A 21,397-nucleotide genomic window follows, 5' to 3' on the forward strand; every position below is an offset into this window, starting at 1 on the left:
GAACATCAAAGGCCATCCGGGTTACTTCAGCAACCCGAAATCCCGCAATGGAAGTGGGAAAGGATAACAATGGACTTCATTATGAAACTACCAAAGACGGTGGGCGGATACGATACCATCTGGGTTATTATTGACCGTCTTACAAAATCTGCTCACTTCTTAGCAATGAAAGAAACTGATATGATGGAAAAACTCGCTCAACTATACATAAAGGAAATTGTATCTCGTCATGGTGTGCCCTTATTGATTATTTCATACCGAGATGCCCGTTTCGCCTCTAGATTTTGGCGTTCCTTACAAGAAGTTTTGGGAACACGTCTCGACATGAGTACCGCATATCACCCGCAAATCGACGGACAAAGCGAACGTATGATTCAAACTTTGGAGGACATGTTGCGTGCATGTGTTATTGATTTCAGAAAATCTTGGGAGAAGCATTTACCATTAGCCGAATTTTCTTACAACAACAGCTATCATTCGAGTATTAATGCCGCACCTTTCGAAGCATTGTATGGCCGCAAGTGCCGTTCTCCTATTTGTTGGGCCGAAGTGGGTGAAAAGCAAATCACCAGACCCGAACTCGTTCATGAAACAACCGAGAAGATTGTTCAAATTCATGCGAGGCTCAAGACGGCCCGTGATCGCCAAAAGAGTTATGCCGACCTTAAACGTAAGTATTTTGAATTCCAAGTGGGTGACCGCGTAATGTTGAAAGTAGCACCTTGGAAAGGTGTAATTCGTTTCGGAAAGCGTGGAAAGTTAAATCCTCGATACATTGGTCCTTTTGAAATCTTGGAGCGTATTGGACCCGTTGCTTACCGTTTGGATCTACTGACACAATTGAGCTCCGTTCATCCTACTTTTCACTTGTCGAATCTGAAGAAATGTCTTGCTGAACCAGAACTTGTCATCCCTCTCGATGAGCTTACGATTGATGACAAACTCCACTTCTTGGAAGAACCTGTTAAAATTATGGACCGTGAGGTCAAAGCCTTGAAACGCAACAAGATTTCGATCATCCGAGTCTGATGGAATGCAAAACGAGGACCTGAGTTTACTTGGGAGCGAGAGGATCAAATGATGCAGAAATATCCTCACCTTTTCCCGACTCCACCATCTACCTCAGCTTAAATTCCGGGACGAAATTTTCTTTAACAGGTGGGTAATGTAACGACCCGACTTTTTCGACGAATGTAACATATTAATTGTGAATTTATATATCTCTTGGGTATTACCTACCCGTTAAAAAAAATTCACAATTAATATTTTGTACAAAAGAATTTTATTACAGTCTTTATGAAAATATACATGTGTATATTTTCTTCAGATGTAATATAGATTTAATGAGTTAATATTAAATTAAACTCATTTGATTTATGGTTAAGGCTAGGATAGATAATTTCTAAACTTTAGAAATTACATAATCGCCGTAGAATGTTTCCCCAATGAAGTTATGAATCAATTCATCGTTGTGGTATTCCTTGGTATCTACAGGGCGTATGACGTCGATGCTCGTGGGACAGATTGTAAAGTTGAGGTTTATGACTTGATTGTAGTTGGAGTGGTAATGGTACTGTTGGCGATGATGATGGTGGTACTGGTTATGCTGCTGGTGCTGCTGCTGGTGTTTGTAACCTTTGCACCATATTCTCCAAAGCCACTACCCGAGCGCCAAGCTCGTTGACTTCTTCTATTACACCGGGGCGATTGTCGGTTCGGACGAGCGGATAAATAAAATCTAGAATTTGGTATAGTATATAATCGTGACGAGATACTCTGGAAATGAGAGAGAAAATGGTGTTTCGGGCAGGTTCGCCGGTAAGTGCTTCAGGTTCTTCGCCAAGAAGGTAATGTGGTGGATGAAAAGGATCCCCTTCTTCTTGTCTCCAATGATTAAGGAGGCTACGAACCCATCCCCAATTTATCTAGAATAGATGATGGCGGATTGGTTGATCCATTCCAGTCACACTGCTTTCGAAGCTTGATTGGGATTCCATTTCGGAATCCGAGGGACATGAACTAATGACGAATTCCATGATTGAATAAAGGATTTTTTGATATGAAATGATTTTCCGGCTATCGGGTGGTATCCTAATTACATAGAGTATCTATATATATAGAGCAAAAGGTTTCGTAGATTACGGAGGAATTTACGGAATATGTCAGGCAAAGTTTACAGTAACAGATACGCTAAGATATGAATTTTGTCTATACACTATTCATGCAATCAATGCAATAAGATGTGTCTAGACTAAGAATGATAAGTAGGTGATTTCCGACAAAAATGATAAGCAAAACTTTTGACATGCAGACACGGTCGAAGTCCAGACTCACTAATGCATCCTAACGACTATCAGTTAGACACACTAATGCAGACCTGGTTCGCTAAGACCATCGCTCTGATACTAACTGAAAGGACCCGTTCATATACATTATAAACGATTCACAATAGTTGATTACATCGCGAGGTATTTGACCTCTATATGATACATTTTACAAACATTGCATTCGTTTTTAAAAGACAAACTTTCTTTACATCAAAAATTGACAGCATGCATACCATTTCATATTACATCCAACTATAATTGACTTAATATTAATCTTGATGAACTCAATGACTCGAATGCAACGTCTTTCAAAGTATGTCATGAATGACTCCAAGTAATATCCTTAAAATGAGCTAATGCACAGCGGAAGATTTCTTTAATACCTGAGAATAAACATGCTTTAAAGTGTCAACTAAAAGGTTGGTGAGTTCATTAGTTTATCATAATCAATCATTTCCGTAATAGTAATAGACCACAAGATTTCATTTTCCATAAATATCCGTACACTCGCAAGTGTATAAAAGTATTCTATAAGTTGTTGAGCGCTTTGGTAACCATACTTAACAATTAATGTGGCATATTCCCTTTATTATGAAATCTCCCTACACTGTACCAAGTGTAGTAAAAATGAAGTACTATGCAACCGTTTACGATACTAGAGCGACTAGCCCGGTTAGGGTTGTCAAACCCGATAGATGTATCAATAGGATTCGCGCTTACATGCTCTTACAACATGTAAATATTAGTTACCAAGCTATTAGGGAAAAATATGCAAAGTGGTACAACTCAACGTAGAATATGTTTTTAGTACTTGTGTCCATTTTGTAAAACAGTTATAAAACATCGCATGTATTCTCAGCCCAAAAATATATATAAAAAGGGAGTAATGAAACTCACAATACTGTATTTCGTAGCAATTATGTATATGACGGCACTGAACAAGTGCAGAGTTTGTCTCGGATTCACGAACCTATATTAAGTATATACATTTATATGTTGGTCGATATCTGTCTAACAATTTAGGTCAAGTCGTAGTGTATCACAATCCTAATGCTCGAGACCGACATGCAAAAGTCAACTTGACCCAAAATGACTTCCAAAATCTATACATGTTTATTATATAACTTATATATAGTCGTTTTATATATTTAAATATATTTATCAGATCTTATTATACTAAATAATACAAGTCATTTATTAATAAATAAAAATTTATATTAAAATTCATATATGATAAAAATATACTTTTATATATCTCAAGTAATAAAATTTATAAAATTCACTTAATATCATAAAAATATAGAGGTATGTATTATTAATGTAATTATATTACGTGTGGTAAAAATATCTTTGTACGCATATTTATTTGATAAAATAATATTGATAATAATAATAATGATAAAAATAATAAAATGATAGTTTCAATAAAAATATTAATTTTTAGTAATAAAGATAATTTTAGTAATAACATCAACTGATAACAATTATAATAATCGTTTTAATAATAATATTAAAATTAATGATAATTCAGTTGACCATATCTTTTAATCCGTTCATCGAAACCACACGATTTCTAAATGAAAAGTTATTAATTTTTCTTTAGCTTTTCAATGACATGCATATCATATACCTTATCTCAGTAGCATATGTATCAAATTCGTGATTTATCATAAACTATTTAACGACAAAACTAAGCATACAAACATGCATAATCATATATACTCGAGCACTAGTCAGGGATACACTATTAATATATAAAAGATAAGATATGAATGCTCACGTATCAATATTGTGATTCAATATTGCAGAAAATTACGTACACGCAACGAAATTGATAAACGTTAGGTTGACCTTACGAGCAATACCCTCGAACAATACCCATAACCTTCATAGCTATAACCCATAATTTCCTTAACTCTATCCCGTTTGAAAACTTATTTTGAAATCATCTGAATATAACTCCGTCGTAGTATCTTATGTATACTAATAATATCTTGAAATAATACTAAGTAAATATATATATATGTAATTCGATTGAGAGAGTTTAGAGAAATATATTTTCAAGTTTCTATGAAATAATGAAACCTATTGAATTCTATTTATAATAGATTTTTGAATTATTAAAGTGAATTATTAAAGTAGGAATTATTAAAGTGAATTATTAAAGTATGAATTATTAAAGTGAATTATTAAAGTATGAATTATTAAAGTAAATTATTAAAGTATGAATTATTAAAGTGAATTATTAAAGTAAATTATTAAAGTATGAATTATTAAAGTGAATTATTAAAGTATAAATTATTAAAGTTAAAGTAAAGTAAAAGTAAAGTAAAGGTAAAGTTAAAGTATAGTAAAAGTATAAAACTATGTACGTATAATACGCGTATAAATATATATAATATTAATTTAAATCGTTATATCATAAAACATTTTAGAAAATTAGAATTATATATATTCATAATAGGTTTCAAGTTTTTAAATTACAGTCTGTTGGTGAAGCATGGGATAAAGTCCAAAGGTTAAATAAACGTATGAAATCATCTTAATGAAAAATGTCGAGTTACTTAACTTGTCGATATCCAACATCTAAGTTATTTACACTCCACGTTCTTACTTTCATATTAAATAAAATGAAAGTTAACATAGTTATCTTATCAAGGTCACGAGGAAAATATTATAAAACATGAATGTAGTTCCAAACTTTTTGAGATTCAACATTACAAATTCTGCTTATCGTGTCGAAAACATATAAAGGTTAAGTTTAAATTTGGTCGGAAATTTCCGGGTCGTCACAGTACCTACCCGTTAAAGAAATTTCGTCCTGAAATTTGATCGAGGTCGTCATGGCTAACCATAAAAATGTTTTCATGACGAATATGAGTTGATAAATAGAGTTTTATAATCATTGAGTAATATAGATAAAACAATTTGATTACGCGAAGAGTATAAGTGAAGCTATCACAAAAGAGTGAAATGAATAAATACAGATTCGTTTTAACCAGTGACGTAGTCACGGTTGATTTCTAGATTTTAAGGAATTTAGAGGAAATCTTCGTCATACGATTTGGGTTCTTCGATAATTAAGGAAATTAGAATCCTCTTTGGTTAAATGCGATGATCTGTTCTGATTGTTCTGTCTGGTACTTCACTATAAATCCACCCTCTTCGTTTCCTTACAACTCACACCTCCTATTCTTTCTCCCTCAACTCATATTTTAAAGTATTTGTCAATATGCTCCATCCAGTGCTGATTCTTGATATACTCCTCACTTTCATATCTGTCGTTCTTCTTTTTCATCTACCGCCGGAAGAATCTATTTACTTTTACTATACTCTTAGTTTTATAGTGTTTTTAGTTCTCCGGTGTCTTTATATTGCTATATTCATCGATATATATGGTTTATAATTTTCGGGTTGTCATTGGGCTTTATATCTTCCCTTATATTTCCAAGTCCCTGCTTCTGTCTTCTATAATCATTGTCATCTACAGTTAATGCTCCATTCTATTTGCTGCGATTTATACTCCCATTTCTATTTCAGAGCTTCATTCTTTCATTTCCTCTTCTTGCGATTAAGCACCGCATATAATGGTCCAGAATTCGTAGATATAAATTTCGGAATGAACATAGTTAATGTTCTAAGAGTAAAATTGAAATGGCACGATCTTGATTTGTCAAATTACCAAAATTCAAGAGAAAAGATAGAATTATCAGGAAGAATATGTTCTCGATATGTTTGGAGATTAGGTAGAATGTAAGGGTCGTGTAACATGGCACATGATGACGTTATAATCTATGAATCATCACGTTCCATTAGAAACTCAGCATGACTTACTGTAATATAATCACGTTGATCAAGTGTCATTATATTATACTAACTCATGCTTCAGTTCCCAACACTACTTCAAAAATATTCATAATTTAAATTCGAATTTTTCAGAATTTAGAAACTAATACAGTTTCCTTTATAATGTATCACTGATATCGCGAAGAGATAAAAGATTTCAGTTAAGAATAGTTATGAAAATATCTTCAGAAATATGGAGGATATTTATAATGAAAGATATGATGATATCTTAGAATATTTAAGATAAGAGGATGATGAAAAATATTGTATGCAAGGGTTTAGAGTCAGGAGCAAGGTATTTGATAATGACTTCAGCCGATACGGAATCATTTGGATTCTTTGAAGGCAGGTTTAGTCTTTGTGATTTGTCCACAGCCTCCTTCATACTTTGCTCAATCCGTTTTCCAGTTCCAAACCTTCTCTTTTTGTGAGCTTTGCCAACACACTATTCTTTATCATCAAACTTTTTATTGTTAAGATCGTTGACATTTTCTGCTGCTTCATCAGCATTTTTTAAAAATTTCGAGAACTAGTTCGCAGTTTAGGCGTTTTTTAGAAACTTCACATTCGAAGTATGTAAGTCTTGGAGGCAGACGTTATATGTATATATAACTGTTGATGTAGACATGCTGCGAGATTTCAAAATACTGATTGCTGATTCTCCATAATTGGTATGGCAATTCTTGTTACAAAGTGCGGATGAGTATATGATAGGGTTCTAATGAATATATCGATTTTTCTGAAAATCAAAGATCAGTGAAATTGTTGGTAAGTTTATTGCTAATGTGGTGGGACATAAACGGTTCTCTGGTAACGATGGCGAAAGGGCATCGTATATATCGAGATTATAATAAGACCGTTTTAATTGAAAAGTCGATGTTGACTTGTGCAGCTGTGACACAACTTTCTACTTTGGTAAGGAATTGAAAAGTCATTTTAGCTAATAAATGCCAAAGAGTCTGACATGGATACGTGTTAAACTATGACTTTAGTTTCGAGAGTTTTTCAGGTGTATACCGTGGGTAACATGTGGTTGGATCATCATCTCGATTGTTCATTATTTGAAGTGTCTTCAGGAATTTCGAAGGGTTTGGACATAGATTGTAATCGTTAATATACCTATGATGTTCTAACACAGTTTTAAAGTCAAAGTATAGCTTTGAAAGATGTAAGGATTTAAGAGTGATGATTTTTGGCTATATCTCGAATTAAATTTTGCGATTTCAAAATTAGAATATGTAACTGAATTTGAATGAGTATGGTTATTTTGATTTCTATGAAAGAATGTATATTGTTATGACAATAGTGAGTATAGTTGATGATTGCTGAATCAGATTCGAAGAATGTAACATATTAATTGTGAATTTATATATCTCTTGGGTATTACCTACCCGTTAAAAAAAATTCACAATTAATATTTTGTACAAAAGAATTTTATTACAGTCTTTATGAAAATATACATGTGTATATTTTCTTCATATGTAATATAGTTTTAATGAGTTAATATTAAATTAAACTCATTTGATTTATGGTTAAGGCTAGGATAGATAATTTCTAAACTTTAGAAATTACATAATCGCCGTAGAATGTTTCCCCAATGAAGTTATGAATCAATACTTCATCGTTGTGGTATTCCTTGGTATCTACAGGGCGTATGACGTCGATGCTCGTGGGACAGATTGTAAAGTTGAGGTTTATGACATGGTTGTAGTTGGAGTGGTAATGGTACTGTTGGCGATGATGATGGTGGTACTGGTTATGCTGCTGGTGCTACTGCTGGTGTTTGTAACCTTTGCACCATATTCTCCAAAGCCACTACCCGAGCGCGAAGCTCGTTGACTTCTTCTATTACACCGGGGCGATTGTCGGTTCGGACGAGCGGATAAATAAAATCTAGAATTTGGTATAGTATATAATCGTGACGAGATACTCTGGAAATGAGAGAGAAAATGGTGTTTCGGGCAGGTTCGCCGGTAAGTGCTTCAGGTTCTTCGCCAAGAAGGCAATGTGGTGGATGGAAAGGATCCCCTTCTTCTTGTCTCCAATGATTAAGGAGGCTACGAACCCATCCCCAATTTATCTAGAATAGATGATGGCAGATTGGTTGATCCATTCCAGTCACACTGCTTTCGAAGCTTGATTGGGATTCTATTTCGGAATCCGAGGGACATGAACTAATGACGAATTCCATTTCGTACGATTGAATAAAGGATTTTTCGATATGAAATGATTTTCCGGCTATCGGGTGGTATTCTAATTACATAGAGTATCTATATATATAGAGCAAAAGGTTTCGTATATTACGGAGGAATTTACGGAATATGTCAGGCAAAGTTTACAGTAACAGATACGCTAAGATATGAATTTTGTCTATACACTATTCATGCAATCAATGCAATAAGATGTGTCTAGACAAAAATGATAAGTAGGTGATTTTCGACAAAAATGATAAGCAAAACTTTTGACATGCAGACACGGTCGAAGTCCAGACTCACTAATGCATCCTAACGACTATCAATTAGACACACTAATGCAGACCTGGTTCGCTAAGACCACCGCTCTGATACCAACTGAAAGGACCCGTTCATATACATTATAAACGATTCACAATAGTTGATTACATCGCGAGGTATTTGACCTCTATATGATACATTTTACAAACATTGCATTCGTTTTTAAAAGACAAACTTTCTTTACATCAAAAATTGACGGCATGCATACCATTTCATATTACATCCAACTATAATTGACTTAATATTAATCTTGATGAACTCAATGACTCGAATGCAACGTCTTTCAAAGTATGTCATGAATGACTCCAAGTAATATCCTTAAAATGAGCTAATGCACAGCGAAAGATTTCTTTAATACCTGAGAATAAACATGCTTTAAAGTGTCAACTAAAAGGTTGGTGAGTTCATTAGTTTATCATAATCAATCATTTCCGTAATAGTAATAGACCACAAGATTTCATTTTCCATAAATATCCGTACACTCGCAAGTGTATAAAAGTATTCTATAAGTTGTTGAGCGCTTTGGTAACCATACTTAACAATTAATGTGGCATATTTCCTTTATTATGAAATCTCCCTACACTGTACCAAGTGTAGTAAAAATGAAGTACTATGCAACCGTTTATGATACTAGAGCGACTAGCCCGGTTGGGGTTGTCAAACCCGATAGATCTATCAATAGGATTCGCGCTTACATGCTCTTACAACATGTAAATATTAGTTACCAAGCTATTAGGGAAAAATATGCAAAGTGGTACAACTCAACGTAGAATATATTTTTAGTACTTGTGTCCATTTTGTAAAACAGTTATAAAACATCGCATGTATTCTCAGCCCAAAAATATATATAAAAAGGGAGTAATGAAACTTACAATACTGTATTTCGTAGCAATTATGTATATGACGTGTGACGATCGGTCCAAATCCATATGGACGAACACGTCATTCATTGATTTCATTGCGAGGTATTTGACCTCTATGATACGTTTTGTAAACATTGCATTCTTTTGAAAAGGCACACCATAAATGAATATTTAAATCAAAGGTTTTCGACATCTAATGATTTCTACATATAGACAATCACCATAAATAATAGTTTACAACAGTACTTCCATTGACAATGCAGTCAAAATAAGATACATGGTGATGATTTGGTGAATGCAACGTTTCCTTGAAAAATATGTCATGCAAGACTCCATGCACATAGCTTGTCTAACATCTAAGCAAACAGCGGAAGACTTCTAGGAAACCTGAGAATAAACATGCTAACAAGTGTCAACACAAAGGTTGGTGAGTTCATAGTTTTAGTGTTTCGTATAATCTGTATATAAAAGTGGATCACAAGATTTTAGTTGTTTCATCCAGAAACGTTTATCAAAATATTCTACGAAATTGAGCACCCTGGTAACTAAACTTTAACGTATATATAATTTGTACCCTTTGTATAATCATCTTAATAATACACGCAAACCAACGTGTACGCTTCTCAAATAGCATACGTCCGTTAAAAGGCTAGTGCTCTAGCTCGGACGGGGATATCAAGCCCTATGGATCCATATACTACTACTCGCGCCCACCAGTTCTTATAACTGGCAGTTACTAGTTACCAAAGCTAAGGGATTTTCGGTTCAAACTCAGTGTAGAATTTAGTATGTACTTGTATCCATTGCGTTTAAAACAAAGTGCATGTATTCTCAGCCCAAAAATATATATTGCAAAAGCAATTAAAAAGGGATCAATGAAATTCACGCATATAAATATTGTAAAACAGTTAATAAAGCATTTGCATGTATTCTCAGCCCAAAAATGTAGAGAGTAAAAGGGATCATATGAAACTCACAGTTTAATATTGATATACAATATTGCAGGAAAGCACGTAGACGCATCGGAGATGATAAACACGAGGTTTGATTCACAAAAATACCCCCGAACATTACCCATAATTTCCTTGGCAATAACCCATATTTTCCTTAGCTCTAGCTCGCTCGGAAACTCGTTTTGAAAATTACTTGGACATCACTCCGTCGTAATATTTTTTTGTACATTATTATTTTTGTATCGCAAAATTAATAACACTAATAATAATAAAAAAATAATAATAATAAGATTAATGATAATCTTATTAATAATAATAATAATAATAATAATAATAATAATAATAATAAATAATAAATAATATTACGGAGTATATATATATTTGTGTATGTGTGTGATTTAAATCGAGCGAAAACACTGAAATTTATAGATGTGGCCTGAAATCTGGAGTCATGCGACTCGCATGGAAATGGCCTTCTGGCCATGCGACTCGCATGAGGACCAGGGACAGCTCACATTGTTTTGGCTCCTAGCTTGTCGACATAATATAAAATAAATATAAATATAATATATATAATTTAAATTAATTAATTATATATTATATTAAATTCACGTGCATAGTTGACTTGTAATTTTTGTTCCGATAAGTCGTACGTTGTCACTCGACTTATGTCCCGGTTCCGGTTTTTCGAACGCCCTTTCGTACGCTGAGAAAACTTGTACTTTACGTTTCGTGAATCGTACCTTTGTCAAAATATAGTCTTAAATTATTCATAAACTATACCACTCATAGTATAACTTAAACTTTCAAATGTTTTGGTCATTTACTTCTATAAATCATCGTCTCGCTATTTGTTAAAATACATTTTAAAATAGTGTTTACTGTAGCAAAGTTACTGTAGCAAAGTCAATTTTTACTGTAGCAATTCACTGTAGCAAATTCAATTTCACTGTAGCAAGTAGTGATTTTCGAAAACACTGTAGCATTTTGGGTACTGTAGCAATTTAAAAATACTGTAGCATACTGGTTCATCTTAAACGCTTTAGTTAACTTATCTGAATATCAATCGAATCAATAAACGAATGTTACTATCGTTTACTAAATAACTTGAAATTATATATATGTATATATCTTTTTAATATACATAAATCAGTTTTTAAATACACATTAGAAGTTATTTATAAATAAATTTTAATAATAAGTATTTCAACTTATCATGTATATTCAAATAGATATTTAAACCAATAAGTTTAATGTACGGTATCAAACAATTAATACATTGTTAACTTTTCAAGTTATAGTATATATGTATCTATTTACATATAATTGTTCGCGAATCGTCGAAAACAACCGAAGGGTATTTAAATATATAAAAGTAGTTCAAAAATTTTGAGATTCAGTTTTACAGACTTTGCTTATCGTGTCGGAAATGTTAATCATACAAAAATTAAGTTTAAATTTGGTCAGAAATTTCCGGGTCATCACATGACGGCACTGAACAAGTGCAGAGTTTGTCTCGGATTCACGAACCTATATTAAGTATATACATTTATATGTTGGTCGATATCTGTCTAACAATTTAGGTCAAGTCGTAGTGTATCCCAATCCTAATGCTCGAGACCGACATGCAAAAGTCAACTTGACCCAAAATGACTTCCAAAATCTATACATGTTTATTATATAACTTATATATAGTCGTTTTATATATTTAAATATATTTATCAGATCTTATTATACTAAATAATACAAGTCATTTATTAATAAATAAAAATTTATATTAAAATTCATATATGATAAAAATATACTTTTATATATCTCAAGTAATAAAATTTATAAAATTCACTTAATATCATAAAAATATAGAGGTATGTGTTATTAATGTAATTATATTACGTGTGGTAAAAATATCTTTGTACGCATATTTATTTGATAAAATAATATTGATAATAATAATAATGATAAAAATAATAAAATGATAGTTTCAATAAAAATATTAATTTTTAGTAATAAAGATAATTTTAGTAATAACATCAACTGATAACAATTATAATAATCGTTTTAATAATAATATTAAAATTAATGATAATTCAGTTGACCATATCTTTTAATCCGTTCATCAAAACCACACGATTTCTAAATGAAAAGTTATTAATTTTTCTTTAGCTTTTCAATGACATGCATATCATATACCTTATCTTAGTAGCATATGTATCAAATTCGTGATTTATCATAAACTATTTAACGACAAAACTAAGCATACAAACATGCATAATCATATATACTCGAGCACTAGTCAGGGATACACTATTAATATATAAAAGATATGATATGAATGCTCACGTATCAATATTGTGATTCAATATTGCAGAAAAGTACGTACACGCAACGAAATTGATAAACGTTAGGTTGACCTTACGAGCAATACCCTCGAACAATACCCATAACCTTCATAGCTATAACCCATAATTTCCTTAACTCTATCCCGTTTGAAAACTTATTTTGAAATCATCTGAATATAACTCCGTCGTAGTATCTTATGTATACTAATAATATCTTGAAATAATACTAAGTAAATATATATATGTAATTCGATTGAGAGAGTTTAGAGAAATATATTTTCAAGTTTCTATAAAATAATGAAACCTATTGAATTCTATTTATAATAGATTTTTGAATTATTAAAGTGAATTATTAAAGTATGAATTATTAAAGTGAATTATTAAAGTATGAATTATTAAAGTGAATTATTAAAGTATGAATTATTAAAGTGAATTATTAAAGTATGAATTATTAAAGTGAATTATTAAAGTATGAATTATTAAAGTGAATTATTAAAGTGAATTATTAAAGTATGAATTATTAAAGTGAATTATTAAAGTATAAATTATTAAAGTTAAAGTAAAGTAAAAGTAAAGTAAAGGTAAAGTTAAAGTATAGTAAAAGTTTAAAACTATGTACGTATAATACGCGTATAAATATATATAATATTAATTTAAATCGTTATATCATAAAACATTTTAGAAAATTAGAATTATATATATTCATAATAGGTTTCAATTTTTTAAATTACAGTCTGTTTGTGAAGCATGGGATAAAGTCCAAAGGTTAAATAAACGTATGAAATCATCTTAATGAAAAATGTCGAGTTACTTAACTTGTCGATATCCAACATCTAAGTTATTTACACTCCACGTTCTTACTTTCATATTAAATAAAATGAAAGTTAACATAGTTATCTTATCAAGGTCACGAGGAAAATATTATAAAATATGAATGTAGTTTCAAACTTTTTGAGATTCAACATTACAAATTCTGCTTATCGTGTCGGAAACATATAAAGGTTAAGTTTAAATTTGGTCGGAAATTTATGGGTCGTCACACTACTCAACTTAGTGGACCACTTAATGGGTTAATTAGCCCATGTAATCATAATTAAGTCCATGTAAGTAATGAGACAAGTATCATGCATGCTTATGTACTAAGGCTTGCATTATGTCTCAAACCACCCAACATGTTAACATCACCTAGTACCACCATCATGGACCACACCACATGAGGCCAAGATGGTCCCCCATCCCCTCCCCAACCGTCGGCACCCACCACCCCATCACGACCACTTTTTTTTTTTTTTTTAAAACTCTCATTTCTCTCATTTTCATTTCATTCAAACACACACTTCTCTCTACTTTCTCACTCTAAAATTCTCTCATAAATACTTGAAGAACTTGTAAGTTCTTAACTTCTTTTTTTCTTTCTTTTCTTACTTTAATTCATGAATCGTCATCATCATGAACAAAGATTCTAGTTTTGTAACTTGAATCTTCATTACTCTTGTAAGATTCAACTTTGTTTTGAAGAATCTACAAGAACATGAAGGATTCAAGCTTTTTAGCTTTGAATCTTCATAATCTTGTTATATCTAAGTTTATTAACTTAAAATCTCTTTATTTATGTTTAAAGATCAAAACCTATGTTTATGATCTTCATGTAACTTGTAGATCCAACACTTTACTTTATGGATCTTCAAGAAAGTTTGAAATACAAGCTTACTAGCTTGATGTTTCTACAAAAAGTTAGTTAAAGATCCAAGTTTACTAACTTATGATCTTCTTTAATTTGTTGTACTTTAGTTTTGTGACTTGTGTTTTCTTGAAACAAAAGATACAAGCTTACTAGCTTGAGATCTCATACGTGTTGTGAGGAATCCAAGCTCTCTAGCTTAGTGTTTCATTTTTGTGTTTGATCTAGGTTGTGTAACTTATGGTCTTCTACTTTGTTTAAACAAAAGTTCATTAGCTTGTGTTCATATTACTTTACAAGATCTAAGTTTCATAACTTATGGTTGTGTAAAAGTTGAAAGTCTAAGTGTTATGACTTAGGGTTTCACCAAGAACATGAGATCTAGACTTTGTAGTCTAATGTCTTTAATATTTAGCTAAGATCTAAGTTCTATATCTTAAGGTCTTGCTTATTTAGTTTGATTCAAAGTTTATAGCTTAATAAAAATTGTACTTGTATTAAAACTAAGAAATTGATGTAACTTTGGTTCATCACCTTGCTCAAACTCTCACATGAGTTATGTTTTATTTCTTAGTCTTAACTTTGTGTGTTGATGGTTAAACCTTGGTTAAAGTGATGCTAAAACATCAAGAGTTGTACACTTGAGGCTTATACGCATCAAGGATGAGAACCGTGATGAGCATCAAACACCGAGAAACCCACCGGAGCACTTTCTTTCTGTTTTTCAGGGTCTGATCCGGCTCCTGGGCTTTTGTAAAAGTTGATTTCCAGATAGTTCGGTTCGAGTAGATGACTTTTCATTTAAGACTCGTCTTAATCCAATTTACGGTTTAGGATTTGTATCCTTCTGAAAGTCACTACGCCCTCGTAATGTTGTGCTGAAATTTCTGACCTACTCGCACTTAAACCGTCGCCACGGTCAAACGAAGATGAGTTAGGTGCTGAAAATTGGTCAGCGGTTATAGGACTCACATACGGAGCCTTGGCCACTAGTCTCACATCATTTCAGTTTGTATAGAGGTTGTAGCAGCTGAACGAAGTCAGCCTTTGTTTTGACCTCTATTCTTGATTTAAAACTTACTTTACTTGTTACGTATGATGTTGATGATGATGACACTTAAGACTTAAATTACGTACTTTTAAACCCTTTGGGACGATTTACTGACTTAGTAACTTTGGACTTAGGTTGAGGACCTTTCGGACCGACTTACTTGCTTACTTATCTCGTATCGACTTTTACCGCACATTCACTGTGAGTTATAGCTCCCTTTTTACCTAACTATTTTTGGGACTGAGAATACATGCGCTTTTTATGTTTTACTTACTAGGCACGAGTACTTAAACTTTATATATGTGTGGGTGATATAACGGCATAAATTTTCCCCTTAGCTCGGTAATGTTTAGTCATTGGTTTATGAATCGGTGAACGCAAATCTTAGATATGGATCCATAGGGTTTGACATCACCACTCGGGCTAGTCGGGCTAGCATTTAACGGGTGTTTAATACTTCTTAAACTTACGCACTCGCCAAGTGTACTTTTAGGGGGTGATATATACATTAAGTTAGTTACCAAGTGCCCACGGTTAAGCATACACTTTCATAATGTTTTGAATACGAAATCTCGTGGCCTACATTACATTACTGTTACAATCAAACTATAGCTCACCAACATTCGTGTTGACTTTTTAAGCATGTTATTTCTCAGGTGCTTAGACGTATGTTGCTTCTGTTGTATTAGACTCTCGCAGTTAGACTTCCGCTGCATTGCTTAGAGATGCCTCAATTACGATACTTTTACTTTGAATTCATAACTTATGCTATATTTAAACAGCGGCTTTGTAATGACCTTCGTGTCACGTACTTATATTAATGCTTTCTATTCGTAGAAGCACGCTATCTTTTGTAAAACGTTATCTTTCCATGAATGCAAACTTGCTTTAAAACAGCATATAGTGTTGTAACCTTGTAATGGACCTGTTGTTGATGATCCATACACATTAATTTTGTACGGGGCATCACAAAACGTATCATGTAGAGGTCAGTACCTCACTGTGAAATCGATGAATGATGTATTCGTCCAAATGGATTTGGACAGGTCATCACACTTTCTCACCATGTTTGAAGGTGTTATGAGATTACAGCATTGGGAAGATGAAACTGCGTGCCATATGTTTCCAATGGTACTACAGAAAATAGCGAGAGAGTGGTTTGCTAGTTTGCCACAAAGGAGTATTACCAGTTTCCTTGATTTAAGGCCAAAATTTATGATGCAATATCAAAGCTTGAAAGCTGTAAGTTGTCACATCTTAATGCACATGAGATAACAATGCACCAGAATGAATCACTGAGTGATTTCGTGAAGAGTTATACTATTGAGTGTCAAAAGATACCAGACATACCGGAATCTCAGCTTGATTCAGGGTTTATATTTTGTCTTGATCAGCGACGTTTTGCACGATTGGTTCACGCGTTGCGTTATGATGTACCAAAAACATTGCATCAGGGATTGGTTATTGCTCAGAAACACTTGAGAGCAGGAGAAATGGGATATTCAAGAGTGGATAATTATCAAAGAAACTTCAGGCAGCAAGGCGGAGAACGGAATAAGAATGACAATTATCAGAGACAACGTGGGTATGAGAATAATTATCAGAAGCAGCAACACGGTTGGAGGGGGAATAATCATCCAAATGACAACTATCACTAGCGAAAGCCATTAGACAGGCATCCACTTATCATGGCTTTAACTAAAACTCCAAAAGAGATCTTGTTCACAGAACTGGTTAAGGAAACATTTCACCCTTCACCACCAATGGAAGAACGTCAGGGACCACATAGTGACAAGTGGTGTGATTTCCACGAAGCATATGGACACGATACTGATAACTGTAAGTCGTTGATGAGGGAAATCATCGCAAAGATTAAAGCTGAGGAGTTAAACCATCTTTTACCAGGGAAAAAGTACAGGAGAAATGATCCAAACAAACGTTTTGCTTGGCAAGGAAAAGTGCGTCACGGTGGACAGCGTGATTGGAACAGAAGGGAAGAAAGAAATGATGAAAGGGATCCAACCCCTGAAATGCACATCAAGGTTATATGGAATGAGGTGGAGGAAAATGACACTGATGAAGAATGCATGACGGAGAGGTGGATGTATGCTCCAATCATATTTCACACCATTCCAAATTGGCGTCTATAAGAGGAACCTGTAGTTATCTCAGCTGTAATTGCAAACAGAAACATCACTCGAATATATACTGATACAGGTAGTGAAGTGGATATTTTATATTTGCATCGTTTCAAAGCGTATCCGTTCAGCGTAAAGGATAGGCTTCGTTACACGAACTTGAAGATTACTGGCATCACGGGAGAATCAATAAGGGCAGTTGGTAAAGTAAAGCTTGATGTAACAATGGGAATACACCCTTTAGTCCGAACAGAAATTGTGGACCTTACAATTCTTGATGGCAGGTCCAGATTCAATGCTTTATTTGGTAGGCGAACGCTTCGTAAATTTGGAGCAATCACATCTACACCGCATGCAGAATTGCGGTTCCCAACAGCAAATGGTGTAGCAGTGATACACTCTGAATACGTTGGACCGGCAAGGGAGAGATCAGTTGTTTATGAAGCTTAGGAAAATTTTGTTCAAGGAGGGCTGTCAAGACAGTTGTTTAACAGAAATGATGTGAATGGGTATTTCAAATCACCCAAAAAATAGGAGATTTAAACGCAAGACACAACACGTTGCACGGAAGACATTATATTACCATCATTTGTGTAGACTAGCTTGTTGATTCGTACAGAACAGTTTGTTTACCATGTTTTTTAATTTTCATCAGTTCAGACAAAAGCACAATGCAATTTTTGTAGTTTTCTGATTGGGATTGATCACCCCATAGGAAGATTGATCACCCCATAGGAAGATGTTGCACAAAATATTGTATATGCGGCAATGAAATATCAATAAAATTTTATCTTTTCTCACGTAAGCGATACGCGTTACGAATGTAGAAAATTGCATTCATACCTACCCACATAAGGCAGGGCATTTTTATGCCCCCGATGGTAGAGGCTCTTGTGTCAACATTATAGATACAAGGGATCGGCTAGCGTAAAGTGTTTACTTCGCTAGAGGACGCCGAGGCAAAAATAAAGATCTCATAATGTCATGACATACAAAATGGTTTATCACAACGGCATAAATCCATTTATATTTTGAAAGCAGAAAAATTAAATACAAGTGTATTTTATAAGCCGCAAAACACCTAAGCACAACACGCTAAAAGGAACATTACTTATTCTATAAACAGAAATTTTTTCAACAGATTTATCAGTTTTTATGACATATAAATAGTATAAAAACATTATGATTGATTCATATCATACTTCAGAAGAAAACAAATGCTCCAATGCAGAACAGAAAACGGATGACGGATGACAGATCAATACATGTATCATGTCAAAAATCAGTTTAAACAAAAATCATTTCATATGATATGATATATGAAATCCAAGCTTTCTATAGCTTACAACGGTTAAACACATATAGCAGATATATATTAATCATGAAAAGCAACACTTATGGCAAAATCAAATATAAAAGTAGAATATATACATATGATAAAGTATACAGCAGTTACATGTTGTTATTACGGATTAATTGGAAATGGGTACATCCAAAATGTCCTTCACAGAAACATTCTCCCTGCTACAAATTTCTTCAAGCTAGATAATCTTCAGAGAAGACACCTCCTTCATGGCCACCTGTAGCTTGGCATCAGTATCTGGTTTCATATGTTTTGAAATTGCAATTGGTAAGGGGTCAAGTTTCACAGGAAGAGCATTCAAAATTTCCACCATAGCATCTGAAAGGTCACTCTCTGTAGATACCACCAGATATCTATGGAACGTTGACCAACAAGAGGAGAACTCAACACCCTTTCTACAAGAGCAGGTAGACCAGCCTTTAAATCCACAAATTTCTTCTCAGCATTAGCAGCGACAGCAGTGTTTTCTTCCACTAATCGGTTCTTTTCCTCTAGCATTTTCTTCAATTCTTCATTCTCCTTCAGCAGCGTATCATTCTCCTCCATGAACTTTTCTTTCTCCACCCTCTCCGATACACATTTTGTTTCCACCACCTGCAACTAATCATCCTTCTTCTTTGCTGCATCCGTTGCAGTTTTCAATTTTGAATTTGCATCTTGCAGATCACCTTCCAGTTTCTTTATTTTAGTGACATTGTGGGCAGCATTGGAAATAATCAATTTCTGGGCCTCTTGCATTTTAAAGTCATGGATCACATGCTGATTAAGAAGCACCAAAGCTGCAGCGGTAGACTGGCAACTTTGTTTATGGGTCATGGTAGATAGAGAGGAGGATAGATCAGCAAGAGTGTTGGCCTGCATAAGATATATACAAATACAATAAAACTACAATAAACAGTGAAATAGTGGTATTGAATTATAAATATTATAACGGTTACCTTAAGAAATTCAACAAAGCTATCAGATTTGTTGATGGGGTCTTCAAGAAAGGATTTCAAGTCAGCCATGGGCACTGCAGATGGTGGCTGAGAAGAGGATGAAGATTGGGTAGTACCAGTACCCTTTGAGATAAGGGCAGTGGAAAAAGGGGGAGTTTCAAAAGATTCATCATCTTGAGGTTCTTCATCATCATCATCACTGTCATCTTCAACATCAGCGGCCTTATTGCTCTCATCATCTTTCCAAGCAGTAGTATCAACAACATCATCTTGAAGAATCAATCCTATAAAATGAAGAAACAAATAAATATACAGCAGAGCATCAATACAAATTGCCAATTTACTTACAAAAGTACAGATAAGATACATACTTCTCTTTTTCAGTCTTTCAACAGCTTCACTCGCTGGACGCTTCCCCTCACGATTAGAGCGCCTCGCAAACTTTTTGGCGCTGGATGGTTGAGGGGTAGTTTCGATAATCTCAACATCAGGAGATGGTTGAGCAATACCACCGTCTCCACCCTCAGCAGGCCGCTCTGGGCTCTTCAGTTGTTGCTCTAATTCAGCATTCTTGGCTTTATCAGCCTCAATTTCAGCAGGGGTCTTGGGCCGTTCAGAAATAATTAAGGGATCTAGATTAGTTTTCTTAAACGTTTTGTAAACCTGCATCTCTTCTTCTGCAATCAGATAACAAACAAACAAGCAGAAACATATATAAGAACATATACAACTCATGGTAATATAACAATGGGCAAAACATATCAATAAAGGTGCCTACCACGGCCTTCCCAGCGCAGCACCGGCATATATCCAGCATGCCAATTATCACTCATTTTGCAGAGCACTAAAATGGCTTCATAATCATTGTATGACCTTTATGGAAACTGAAAAGTCTTTAATGTTTCAAGAATCGAATTTTCATCCTCAGATAAAGTGATGGACTTACTAACCCCGATTGTTGTTTTTCTCCATCCACGAACATATGCCCAAGCATCCAGAACAACCCTTTCATTGACAAAGAAATAGGGATCTTTCCAATTTTTTAAGGAAGTTTCCTTCACCCCAATAAAAGCCTTATTTGGCTTACAGTCAAATGTATACCAGCATCTGCTAACTAATCTAGTTCTAAAAAATTCATGAAAAATATTTACATTTAGGACTTCTCCTACAGCATTACAGTACATTTCAAAAAGAATAATTTTTTGTAACCCTAATGGATGAATTTGACTAAGACCTATTCCATAATGGGCAAGAATCTGTTGAAGAAAAGAAGAGAGAGGAATACGGAGGTTTCCTACAGTTAATTGAAGCTTATAGAGAGTAATCAACTTCTTAGGAGCTTTATTGGCCCTATCGCTAGGCGAGGGAACAATAGGATTTAACAA

This window comes from Rutidosis leptorrhynchoides, chromosome 3, assembly GCF_046630445.1.
Source record: "Rutidosis leptorrhynchoides isolate AG116_Rl617_1_P2 chromosome 3, CSIRO_AGI_Rlap_v1, whole genome shotgun sequence".
NCBI classification, from domain to species: Eukaryota; Viridiplantae; Streptophyta; class Magnoliopsida; order Asterales; family Asteraceae; genus Rutidosis; species Rutidosis leptorrhynchoides.